This window comes from Lolium perenne, chromosome 3 (assembly GCF_019359855.2).
Source record: "Lolium perenne isolate Kyuss_39 chromosome 3, Kyuss_2.0, whole genome shotgun sequence".
NCBI classification, from domain to species: Eukaryota; Viridiplantae; Streptophyta; class Magnoliopsida; order Poales; family Poaceae; genus Lolium; species Lolium perenne.
Genome location: NC_067246.2, coordinates 182,926,738 through 182,940,754, shown reverse-complemented (window position 1 = coordinate 182,940,754; position 14,017 = coordinate 182,926,738).

The window sequence follows — 14,017 nt, the reverse complement described above, 5'->3', positions numbered from 1 at the left end:
TTGTCTATGTATCCCTTGGTGTGAGTTATCGTTATGGAATATTAATGAGAAGTCTTATCATTTACATATTGCACATCTTATTTTAGTTTGCAATTTCTACTATATGATTGATCTTGTTATTAGTATTGGTGTCACTTTGGGAGCATTGAGTAAATCTATTTGGTTTTGGCAAACTTAGCATTGGTCAATAGCAACAACACTTTAAAGTTTAAGTAGAAGAGAAATACATGTAGATATGTTGTTTCATTATCTTTCTTTCTTGTTAGCTCTTAGCTTATTATTCTGAAGTTAAAATTGTTTGTGCTTACAAGGAAGATGCATGATTGTTTCCATCACATTTATATTTGTTTGTTTTCCTCAACTCTTATGCTTGCTAATCAACCTTGCTAGCCAAAGACCTGTACTGAGAGGGAATGCTTCTCGTGCATCCAAACCTTAACCCAAACCTATGCCATCAGTGTCCGCCATAACTACCTACTATGTGGTATTTCCTGCCATTCCAAGTAAATACTTCATGTGCTACCTTTAAACAATTCAAAATTTATCATCCCTTATTTGTGTCAATGTTTTATAGCTCATGAGGAAGTATGTGGTGTTTTATCTTTCAATCTTGTTGGGCGGACTTTCACCAATGGACTAGTGGCTTCATCCACTTATCCAATAATTTTGCAAAAGGAGCTAGCAATGGGGTTCCCAGCCCCAATTAATTAACCTTCATTAATAATTCTCTTCACATGTTTTGCTCTGATTCATCAGTAAGCAACTTAATTTTGCAATAGACACTCCTCCATGGTATGAGATTGTTGGAAGGCACCCGAGGATTCGGTTAGCCATGGTTTGAGAAAGCAAAGGTGGGGAGGAGTGTCATCTCTAAATAAAACTAAAATAAATAGACACTCCTTCATGGTATGTGAATGATTGGAATGCACCAGAGGATTCGGTTAGCCATGGCTTGTGAAAGCAAAAGGTTGGAAGGAGTGTCATCCATAAATAAATAAAAACTAAAGTACATGTGTAAACAAAAGAGAATAGGGATGATCTACCTTGCTGGTAGAGATAACGTCCTTCATGGGAGCCGCTCTTGGAAGTCTGTTTGGCAAGGGGGTTAGAGTACCCACTACCATTCGTTGACAACAACAAACACCTCTCAAAATTTTACTTTTATGCTCTCTATATGATTTCAAAACTTGAAAAGCTTTAGCACATGATTTAATCCCTGCTTCCCTCTGCGAAGGGCCTATCTTTTACTTTATGTTGAGTCAGTAAACCTATTTCCCTCCATCTTAAGCAAGCAATTGAGTTGTTGTGATCAAACCATTTATATTGTGATCTACTTAATCATGCCTTTTACTCTTCCTTGTTTAGTACAAGTTTTATCTGAATGAATATAGCTTTGGAAGTTATCAATGATTATGAGGAGATTATTATGATTGAGTATGCAAGTTGTGCCATATAAGCTTTAACATAAGAGCGCTGCTCGACAGATAAGTACAATCTGTTAATTGTTCTCTGACCAAGAACGAAGTTTGCCATCACCAATTATGATTTCTTATGCATCTTTATTTGTGATTGCCTTCTATTTGTTTCAAGTTGAATTATATGAGGAAGTTGTTCACTAGAATGCCTTGTGTGAATTAATATGATGCTTCTTGTCCGTATTTGGTTTATCGACTCTTCACTCCATAAACATGTGGTCTTGTTTACCGAGTTCAGTTTCGCTTGGGGACAAGCGAAGTCTAAGCTTGGGGGAGTTGATACGTCCATTTTGCATCACTATTTTATATCATAATTTACTGTTATTCATTGATATATTTCATATTTAGAGACGATACTTATGTTATTTCATCTATTTTGCATGTTTCATGATTATTGGAGAATCGCGCACCGGAGTCAGGATTCTGCTGGAAAAAGCACCGTCAAAATGCAATATTTCGGAAGACCAAAAATTGACGGAAATTACACGGAAATCTTATTTTTCCAGAAGACGGAGCTAGCCAAAAGGAGGGGCCGAGGAGGGCCGCCATGGCCCCCCATAGGCCGGCGCGGGCCCAGGCCTGGCCGTGCCGCCTTGTGGGGAGGGGGCCCACAGCCCCCTCTGGCCACCTCTCCTTCGCGTACTTCTTCGTCCTGAAGACCTAAGCTCCAAAGGATAACCGCGAAGAGTCACAGCCACCTCTGCGGGGCGGAAAACACCTGAGAGAAAAGAGCTCTCCGGCATGCTGAAATCTGCCGGGGAAATTCCCTCCCGGAGGGGGAAATCGACGCCCTCGTCACCATCATCGAGCTGGACATCATTGGGATCATCATCACCATCATCTCCATCATCATCACCGCCATCTCCACCGCTGCACCTCGTCACCGCTGTAACATCTAGGGTTTGAATCTTGATTGTTTGATAGGGGAAACTCTCCCGGTATTGATTTCTACTTGTTATTGATGCTATTGAGTGAAACCATTGAACCAAGGTTTATGTTCAGATTGTTATTCATCATCATATCACCACTGATCTTGTTCCATATGATGTCTCGTGAGTAGTTCGTTTAGTTCTTGAGGACATGGGTGAAGTCTAAATGTTAGTAGTGAATTATGTTGGGTAATATTCAATGGTTTGATATTTAAGTTGTGGTGTTATTATTCTAGTGGTGTCATGTGAACGTCGACTATATGACACTTCACCTTTATGGGCCTAGGGGAATACATCTTGTATTCGTTTGCCAATTGCGGGGTTGCCGGAGTGACAGAAACCTGAACCCCCGTTGGTATATCGATGCAGGAGGGATAGCAGGATCTCAGAGTTTAAGGCTGTGGTTAGATTTATCTTAATTACTTTCTTGTAGTTGCGGATTCTTGCAAGGGGTATAATCACAAGTATGTATTAGTCCTAGGAAGGGCGGTGCATTAGCATAGGTTCACCCACACAACACTTATCAAAACAATGAAGATTAATCAGCTATATGAAGCGAAAGCACTAGACTAAATTCCCGTGTGTCCTCAAGAACGTTTGGTCATTATAAGTAAACAAACCGGCTTGTCCTTTGTGCTAAAAAGGATTGGGCCACTTGCTGCAATTATTTCTCTCGCATTTTACTTACTCGTACTTTATTTATCTGCTATATCAAAACCCCCTGAATACTTGTCTGTGAGCATTTACAGTGAATCCTTCATAGAAACTGTTTGTCAACACCTTCTGCTCCTCGTTGGGTTCGACACTCTTATTTATCGAAAGTACTACGATACACCCCCTATACTTGTGGGTCATCAGCGTGCCAAAGTTTGTTGGGGGATGGGGTCTAGGAGCATCTTCAGTCACGTCCCCAAACCGTTCCTAAAGGGATTTGGGGTGCGCCGGACAAAAAAATCGTTTTCAGCTGCGCGCTCCAGAGGCCCTTTTTATCCGGCGCGGCCCAATACGGTGTCCGGCGCGTCGAGCCCGTCCCCCCACTACACAAGGGACGCTTCGGGTGCGCCCGACACAACGAAATGAGAGGCGAGGATGCGCTGGCCGGATGCGTTAGCGGCTCGGACGCTCAACCGCCGCCTACGTAGCGACGGTGCAGTTGCCGGGAAAGGGAACCATCGCATTGGCAACCGCTTCGACCAACGCGCGAACCGCTGGAATGGAGCGCGAACTCCTTGGAAGAGAAACCGCCGCTCTCTTCAACTTCTGCGCTGCCGTTCATCCGCGCTCAATAAGACTCGTACGTAGGCGCTTTCGGATCTTCAACCGACCGCCATTAATCCAAACTTCTCACGATGAGCGACCTCTATGGGCTTCCGTCATACACCGACAGAGATGGCAAGTCTCCAGGATGGCGCCGTTGGTGGGACAGAGTCCGGATGCCCAACAGCGGCGATGATTCCCCGCTGCCACTGGACAACGCAGAGAAATGGCAGACTGTGGAGGAGGAGGCGGAGGAGGAAGGGTCTGAGGAGGCGAAGACGATGGCGGTCCGGGCGAAGGCGGCCCGGGCGAAGGCGGACGCGAAAGCGAAGGCCAAGGCCAAGGTCAAGGTGCAGCCGGCGAGCACCATCGACGAAGAGGAGGACACAATTTCCATCGACGCGTCGACCGACACCGCCTCTTCGGAAGAGGTGACGAGCAGGAAGCGCCACCGTGGTGAGGACGCGAGACGGGGCCATCAAAGAAGAAGAAGTAGTTTAAATTTTTTATATGTAATTTGATTATGTTTTTTCGAAGTTTTTATATGTAATTTGTTTATGTTGCACCGATTTGGATATTAGTACAGAGTTTTCGTCTATGTATTAAAATTAATTTTTAAGTTTTGGGGGACGCGGCTGGGGAGCGACGTCCGCCAAACGCGACACGAACAAAATACGTCTCCCAAACGCTCGATCCAACGCCGTTTGGAGGATGGTTTTGGGGGACGCGACTGGAGATGCTCTAAGCTCTTTTTTTCTCTCTCTAATGTGAAAAGGTGCATTTGCCTGTCATGATCAAAACCCAATTTTCCACGGCTTGGGCCATGGGCAACACATCTCTAGGAGTTTCTACGGGCCTTGGGCTGTGGTTATACCTGACCAAGCCCAAGTGCCCAACCAAGATATCCTGTCTCTTCGTCCATCGGCCAGGAAGCAACAAGCATGCAAACGATTTGTCGATCCTAAAAAATGGCAAGAGATCTTTCTCATCAAAAAATAAAGGCAAGCAGGAGATGGGGAGCGGCGAAGAAGACACCTAAAAAGCTAAGGGCATGTACAGTGGTTGCTAAGATAATCTTATCTTAATCTTGCCGTTGCCGCGTAATCTAGATATAACAAAAGAACATGATGTACAATGGGTTGTTTCATATTTTATTTCTTAGTAAAGAGACACGCTACATATGTTGTGAGAGAGATTGTTGCTAAGAGACCATCTCATCATTAAGAGAGACAAACCATTTTTTCAACTTTCTCTTTCCTCCATCTTCACGTTTATCCTACATGATACTCCTAAGATATCATCATTATAAATGCCCTAATGGAGGCAACAAGACGAGTGGAAAGGATGAGGCCCTCACAGCCTGCACCCTAGGAAATTCAATCTCTTCATGCTATCCTACGATGATTTATAGTCAATAAGGAGTCGTATTCTCTTCAAAGTTTAGTTTATGACAACTTTGGAACTATCAAGGAAAAATGGCTAGCCTTACCAGATAATTAGGAGATAATTAGGGGTGTAAATGGATAGGATAATTTTCCCACCTAATTGATTTTCGTATCCCTTTTACAAAATCCGTATCCTCTTTAAAGGGATCCGACAGACAAAAATATCTGATTTTGAGCTTGACACCGTATACAGTATGCGATATGGTATGCTAAATAGCACTATGACACCACTATCCGATTTTTTTAAGGAATATTCAATGGTCTTTATCCAAATAATCGATTTCATCCAAAACGCCGAAGCTAACATAACATATTTAGTAGTTAGTGAGGTGCGGTTTTCGTCCGTTAAATAATCTATACCTAATAATAAAGGGAGGATTGTTTCCTTGGTCTGTCACTTTTTCTTCCGTTTTTACCCCTAGATCGCTAACTTGAGGCAGAAAAAATTACTTGGCTCTGCCACCGCCAAGTGAAAACGTTTCGTTCGTAGCCGGCTGGGTCTCGCAGGAGCTTGAGAATCGCTCCCTTCGTTTGATATGGGCCGAACGGCCCAATTAACCAGCGAGCAGCCAACTCAGGATCATGGAACGCACGGAGCCAATCTTCCTAGGTTCGTCTCTTAGTAATTTTTATCTCATTCGTTCAGGCACAGCCGCACGATTGTACGTCGTCCGATTTCGTACATACTGTTGACGCGTAAAGCACACGCCCGTTGGGAACCCCACGAGGAAGGTGTGATGCGTATAGAAGCAAGTTTTCCCTCAGTAAAAACCAAGGTTATCGAACCAGTAGGAGTCAAGGAGAACATGAAGGTTGTTGGTGACGGAGTGTAGTGCGGCGTAACACCAGGGATTCCGGCGCCAACGTGGAACCTGCACAACACAATCAAAGTACTTTGCCCCAACGTAACAGTGAGGTTGTCAATCTCACCGGCTTGCTGTAACAAAGGATTAAATGTATGATGTGGAAAATGATGCTTGTATGCGAAGAACAGTAAAGAACAATGTTTGCAGTAGATTGTATTCGATGTAAAAGAATGGACCGGGGTCCACAGTTCACTAGTGGTGTCTCTCCAATAAGAAATAGCATGTTGGGTGAACAAATTACAGTTGGGCAATTGACAAATAAAGAGGGCATAACAATGCACATGCATATCATGATGAGTGTTGACACGTAAAGCACACGCCCGTTGGGAACCCCAAGTGGAAGGTGTGATGCGTACAGCAGCAAGTTTCCCTCAGTAAGAAACCAAGGTTTATCGAACCAGTAGGAGTCAAGAAGCACGTTGAAGGTTGATGGCGGCGGAATGTAGTGCGGTGCAACACCAGGGATTCTGGTGCCAACGTGGAACCTGCACAACACAACCAAGATACTTTGCCTCAACTTAACAGTGAGGTTGTCAATCTCACCGGCTTGCTATAACAAAGGATTAGATGTATAGTGTGAATGATGATGTTTGCAGAGAACAGTAGAACAAGTATTGCAGTAGATTGTATTCGATGTAAAAGAATGGACCGGGGTCCACAGTTCACTAGTGGTGTCTCTCCCATAAGATAAATAGCATGTTGGGTGAACAAATTACAGTTGGGCAATTGACAAATAAAGATAGCATGATAATGCACATACATGTTATGATGAGTAGTCTGAGATTTAATTGGGCATTACGACAAAGTACATAGACTGCTATCCAGCATGCATCTATGCCTAAAAAGTCCACCTTCAGGTTATCATCCGAACCCCCTCCAGTATTAAGTTGCAAACAACAGACAATTGCATTAAGTATGGTGCGTAATGTAATCAACAAATACATCCTTAGACATAGCATTGATGTTTTATCCCTAGTGGCAACAGCACATCCACAACCTTAGAACTTTCTGTCAATGTCCCAGATTTAATGGAGGCATGAACCCACTATCGAGCATAAATACTCCCTCTTGGAGTTACAAGTAACGACTTGGCCAGAGCGTCTACTAATAACGGAGAGCATGCAAGATCATAAACAACACATAGATGATAGATTGATAATCAACATAACATAGCATTCATTATTCATCGGATCCCAACAAACGCAACATGTAGCATTACAGATATATGATCTTGATCATGTTAGGCAGCTCACAAGATCCAACAATGATAGCACAATTAGGAGAAGACGACCATCTAGCTACTGCTATGGACCCATAGTCCAGGGGTGAACTACTCACACATCACTCCGGAGGCGACCATGGCGGTGAAGAGTCCTCCGGGAGATGATTCCCCTCTCCGGCAGGGTGCCGGAGGCGATCTCCTGAATCCCCCGAGATGGGATTGGCGGCGGCGGCGTCTCTGGAAGGTTTTCCGTATCGTGGCTCTCGGTACTGGAACTATGATCGACGAAGGCTTATGTAGGCGGAAGGGTAGGTCAGGGGGCGCCACGAGGGGCCCACACGCAAGGGCCGCGCGGCCAGGGGCTAGGCCGCGCCGCCCTAGTGTGGTGTCGCCTCGTCGCCCCACTTCGTATCTCCTCCGGACTTCTGGAAGCTTCGTGGAAAAATAAGATCCTGGGCATTGATTTCGTCCAATTCCGAGAATATTTCCTTACTAGGATTTCTAAAACCAAAAACAGCAGAAAACAGCAACTGGCTCTTCGGCATCTCGTTAATAGGTTAGTGCCGGAAAATGCATAAATATGACATAAAGTATGTATAAAACATGTAGGTATTGTCATAAAACAAGCATGGAACATAAGAAATTATCGATACGTTGGAGACGTATCAGCATCCCCAAGCTTAGTTCCTACTCGTCCCGAGTAGGTAAACGATAATAAAGATAATTTCTGAAGTGACATGCCATCATAATCTTGATCAATACTATTGTAAGCACATGTAATGAATGCAGCGATTCGAAGCAATGGTAAAGACAATGGTTAAACAATTGAATCATATAGCAAAGACTTTTCATGAATAGTACTTTCAAGGCAAGCATAAATAAGTCTTGCATAAGAGTTAACTCATAAAGCAATAAATTCATAGTAAAGGTATTGAAGCAACACAAAGGAAGATTAAGTTTCAGCGGTTGCTTTCAACTTGTAACATGTATATCTCATGGATATTGTCAACATAAAGTAATATAATAAGTGCAATATGCAAGTATGTAAGAATGAATGCACAGTTAACACAAGTGTTTGCTTCTTGAGATGGAAGGAAGTAGGTAAACTGACTCAACATAAAAGTAGAAGAAAGGCCCTTCGCAGAGGGAAGCATCGATTGCTATATTTGTGCTAGAGCTTTTATTTTAAAAAAAAGAAACAATTTTGTCAACGGTAGTAATAAAGCATATGTATTATGTAAATTATATCCTACAAGTTGCAAGCCTCATGCATAGATTACCAATAGTGCCCGCACCTTGTCCTAATTAGCTCAGATTAACATGGATTATCATCGCAATACATATGTTTTAACCAAGTATCACAAAGGGGTACCTCTATGCAGCCTGTACAAAGGTCTAAGGAGAAAGCTCGCATTGGATTTCTCGCTTTTGATTATTCTCAACTTAGACATCCATACCGGGACAACATAGACAACAAATAATGGACTCCTCTTTAATGCATAAGCATTCAACAACAAATATTATTCTCATAAGAGATTGAGGATTGTTGTCCAAAACTGAAACTTCCACCATGGATCATGGCTTTAGTTAGCGGCCCAATGTTCTTCTCTAACAATATGCATACTCAAACCATTCAACTCATGATAAATCACCCTTACTTCAGACAAGACGAACATGCATAGCAACTCACATGATATTCAACAAAGATAGTTGATGGCATCCCCAGGAACATGGTTACCGCACAACAAGCAACTTAATAAGAAATAAGATACATAAGTACATATTCAATACCACAATAGTTTTTTAGGCTATTTGTCCCATGAGCTATATATTGCAAAGACAAAGGATAGAAATTTAAAGGTAGCACTCAAGCAATTTACTTTGGAATGGCAGAAAATACCATGTAGTAGGTAGGTATGGTGGACACATATGGCATAGTTATTGGCTCAAGGATTTGGATGCACGAGAAGTAATCCCTCTCAATACAAGGCTTAGGCTAGCAAGGTTATTTGAAACAAACACAAGTATGAACCGGTACAGCAAAACTCACATAAAAACATACTGCAAGCATTATAACACTCTACATCGTCTTCCTTGTTGTTCGACCCTTACTAGAAAATATCTAGACCTTAGAGAGACCAATCATGCAAACCAAATTTTAGCAAGCTCTATGTATTTCTTCATCAATAGGTGCAAAGTATATGATGCAAGAGCTTAAACATGATCCTTATGAGCACAACAATTGCCAACTATCAAATTATTCAAGACATTCTACCAATTACCACATGTAGCATTTCCCGTTTCCAACCATATAACAATTAACGAAGCAGTTTCAACCTTCGCCATGAACATTATGAGTAAAGCCTAAGGACATATTTGTCCATATGCAACAGCGGAGCGTGTCTCTCTCCCACACAATGAATGCTAGGATCCAACTTTATTCAAATAAAACAAAACAATACAGACGCTCCAAGTAAAGCACATAAGATGTGATGGAATAAAAATATAGTTTCACTAGAGGAACCTGATAATGTTGTCGATGAAGAAGGGGATGCCTTGGGCATCCCCAAGCTTAGATGCTTAAGTCTTCTTGAAATATGCAGGGATGAACCACCGGGGCATCCCCAAGCTTAGAGCTTTCACTCTCCTTGATCATATTATATCATCCTCCTCTCTTGATCCTTGAAAACTTCCTCCACACCAAACTCAAAACAACTCATTAGAGGGTTAGTGCATAATCAAAATTCACATGTTCAGAGGTGACATAATCATTCTTAACACTTCTGGACATTGCACAAAGCTACTGAAAGTTAATGGAATAAAGAAATCCATCAAGCATAGCAAAACAGGCAACGCGAAATAAAAGGCAGAATCTGTCAAAACAGAACAGTCCGTAAAGACAAATTTTTTAGGTGCACCAGACTTGCTCAAATTGAATGAACGTTGCGTACATATCTAAGGATCACTCACGTAAATTGGCAGAATTTTCTGAGTTACCTACAGAGCCTACTGCTCAAATTCGTGACAGCAAGAAATCTGTTTTTGCGCAGTAATCCAAATCTAGTATGAACCTTACTATCAAAGACTTTACTTGGCACAACAATGCAACAAAATTAAGATAAGGAGAGGTTGCTACAGTAGTAACAACTTCCAAGACTCAAATATAAAACAAAAGTGCAGAAGTAAAATCATGGGTTGTCTCCCATAAGCGCTTTTCTTTAACGCCTTTCAGCTAGGCGCAAAAAGTGTGTATCAAGTAACATCAAGAGACGAAGCATCAACATCATAATTTGTTCTAATGATAGAATCAAAAGGTAACTTCATTCTCTTTCTAGGGAAGTGTTCCATACCTTTCTTGAGAGGAAATTGATATTTAATATTACTTTCCTTCATATCAATAATAGCACCAACAGTTCGAAGAAAAGGTCTTCCCAATATAATGGGACAAGATGCATTGCATTCAATATCCAAGACAACAAAATCAACGGGGACAAGGTTATTGTTAACCGTAATGCGAACATTATCAACCCTTCCCAAAGGTTTCTTTGTAGAGTTATCAGCAAGATTAACATCCAAATAACAATTTTTCAATGGTGGCAAGTCAAGCATATTATAGATTTTCTTAGGCATAACGGAAATACTTGCACCAAGATCACATAAAGCATTACAATCAAAGTCATTGACCTTCATGTTAATGATGGGCTCCCAACCATCCTCTAACTTCCTAGGAATAGAAGCTTCTCGATTTAATTTCTCTTCTCTAGATTTTATGAGAGCATTTGTAATATGTTTTGTAAAGGCCAAATTTATAGCACTAGCATTAGGACTTTTAGCAAGTTTTTGTAAGAACTTTATAACTTCAGAGATGTGACAATCATCAAAATCTAAACCATTATGATCTAAAGCAATGGGATCATTATCCCCAACATTAGAAAAAAATTCAGCAGTTTTATCACAGGCAGTTTCAGCAGTTTTAGCAGTTTTAGGCAGTTTTGCAGGCTTTGCATTAGAAGTAGAAACATTGTCAACACCAATTATTTTACCATTGATAGTAGGAGGTGCAGCAACATGTGAAGCATTAGCATTACTAGTGGTGGTAATAGTCCACACTTTAGCTACATTGTTCTCTTTAGCATTTTCTTCTTTCTCCCACCTAGCACGCAATTCGGCCATCAATCTTATATTCTCATTAATTCTAACTTGGATGGAGTTTGCTGTAGCAAATGACTTAATATATTTATTTTCATTAGGCATAACTTTCGATTTCAAAAGATCAACATCAGCAGCAAGACTATCAACTTTAGAAGCGAGTATATCAATTTTGCCAAGCTTTTCTTCAACAGATTTGTTAAAAGCAGTTTGTGTACTAATAACTTCTTTAAGCATGGCTTCAAGTCCAGGGGTGAATTCCTATTATTGTTGTAAGAATTCCCATAAGAATTACCATAACCATTACCATTATTATAAGGATATGGCCTATAGTTGTTACTAGAATTATTCCGATAAGCATTGTTGTTGAAATTATTATTTTTAATGAAGTTCACATCAACATGTTCTTCTTGAGCAACCAATGAAGCTAACGGAACATTATTAGGATCAACATTAGATCTACCATTCACAAGCATAGACATAATAGCATCAATCTTATCACTCAAGGAGGAGGTTTCTTCGACAGAATTTACCTTCTTACCTTGTGGAGCTCTTTCCGTGTGCCATTCAGAGTAATTAATCATCATATTATCAAGAAGCTATGTTGCGGCGCCTAGAGTGATGGACATAAAAGTACCTCCAGCAGCTGAATCCAATAGGTTCCGCGAAGAAAAATTCAGTCCTGCATAAAAGGTTTGGATGATTATCCAAGTAGCCAGTCCATGGGTTGGGCAATTTTTAACCAGAGATTTCATTCTTTCCCATGCTTGGGAAACATGCTCATTGTCCAATTGTTTAAAATTCATTATGCTACTTCTCAAAGATATAATTTTAGCAGGAGGATAATATCTACCAATGAAAGCATCCTTACATTTATCCATGAATCAATACTATTCTTAGGCAGAGATAGCAACCAATCTTTAGCTCTTCCTCTTAATGAGAAAGGAAATTTTTTTAATTTTATAATGTCACCATCTACATCCTTATACTTTTGCATTTCACATAGTTGAACAAAATTATTAAGATGGGCAGCAGCATCATCAGAACTAACACCAGAAAATTGCTCTCTCATAACAAGATTCAGTAAAGCAGGTTTAATTTCAAAGAATTCGGCTGTAGTAGCATGTGGAGCAATAGGTGTGCATAAGAAATCATTATTATTTGTGTTTGTGAAGTCACACAACTTAGTATTTTCAGGAGTACCCATTTTAGCAGAATTAAATAAAGCAAACTAAATAAAGTAAATGCAAGTAACTAAATTTTTTTTGTGTTTTTAATATGGAGATTGCAAACAAGACAGTAAATAAAGTAAAGCTAGCAACTAATGTTTTTGTATTTTGATATAATGCAGCAAACAAAGAAGTAAATAAAATAAAGCAAGACAAAAACAAAGTAAAGAGATTGGAAGTGGAGACTCCCCTTGCAGCGTGTCTTGATCTCCCCGGCAACGGCGCCAGAAATTTAGCTTGTTGACGCGTAAAGCACACGCCCGTTGGGAACCCCAAGTGGAAGGTGTGATGCGTACAGCGGCAAGTTTCCCTCAGTAAGAAACCAAGGTTTATCGAACCAGTAGGAGTCAAGAAGCACGTTGAAGGTTGATGGCGGCGGAGTGTAGTGCGGAGCAACACCAGGGATTCCGGTGCCAACGTGGAACCTGCACAACACAACCAAGATACTTTGCCCCAACTTAACAGTGAGGTTGTCAATCTCACCGGCTTGCTGTAACAAAGGATTAGATGTATAGTGTGGATGATGATGTTTGCAGAGAACAGTAGAACAAGTATTGCAGTAGATTGTATTCGATGTAAAAGAATGGACCGGGGTCCATGACACGCGTACATCACGCGACCGTTGGGAACCCCAAGTGGAAGGTGTGATGCATACAGCAGTAAGTTTCCCTCAGTTAGAAACCAAGGTTTATCGAACCAGTAGGAGTCAAGAAGCACGTTGAAGGTTGATGGCGGCGATATGTAGTGCGGCGCAACACCAGGGATTCCGGCGCCAACGTGGAACCTGCACAACACAACCAAAGTACTTTGCCCCAACGAAACAGTGAGGTTGTCAATCTCACCGGCTTGCTGTAACAAAGGATTAGATGTATAGTGTGGATGATGATTGCTTGCAGAAAACAGTAGAACAAGTATTGCAGTAGATTGTATTCGATTAAAAGAATGGACCGGGGTCCACAGTTCACTAGAGGTGTCTCTCCCATAAGATAAATAGCATGTTGGGTGAACAAATTACAGTTGGGCAATTGACAAATAGAGAGGGCATGACAATGCACATACATGATATGAAGAGTATTGTGAGATTTAATTGGGCATTACGACAAAGTACATAGACCGCTATCCAGCATGCATCTATGCCTAAAAAGTCCACCTTCAGGTTATCATCCGAACCCCTTCCAGTATTAAGTTGAAAACAACAGACAATTGCATTAAGTATGGTGCGTAATGTAATCAATAACTACATCCTCGAACATAGCATCGATGTTTTATCCCTAGTGGCAACAGCACATCCACAACCTTAGAACTTTCTGTCACTGTCCCAGATTTAATGGAGGCATGAACCCACTATCGAGCATAAATACTCCCTCTTGGAGTTAAGAGTAAAAACTTGGCCAGAGCCTCTACTAATAACGGAGAGCATGCAAGATCATAAACAACACATAGGT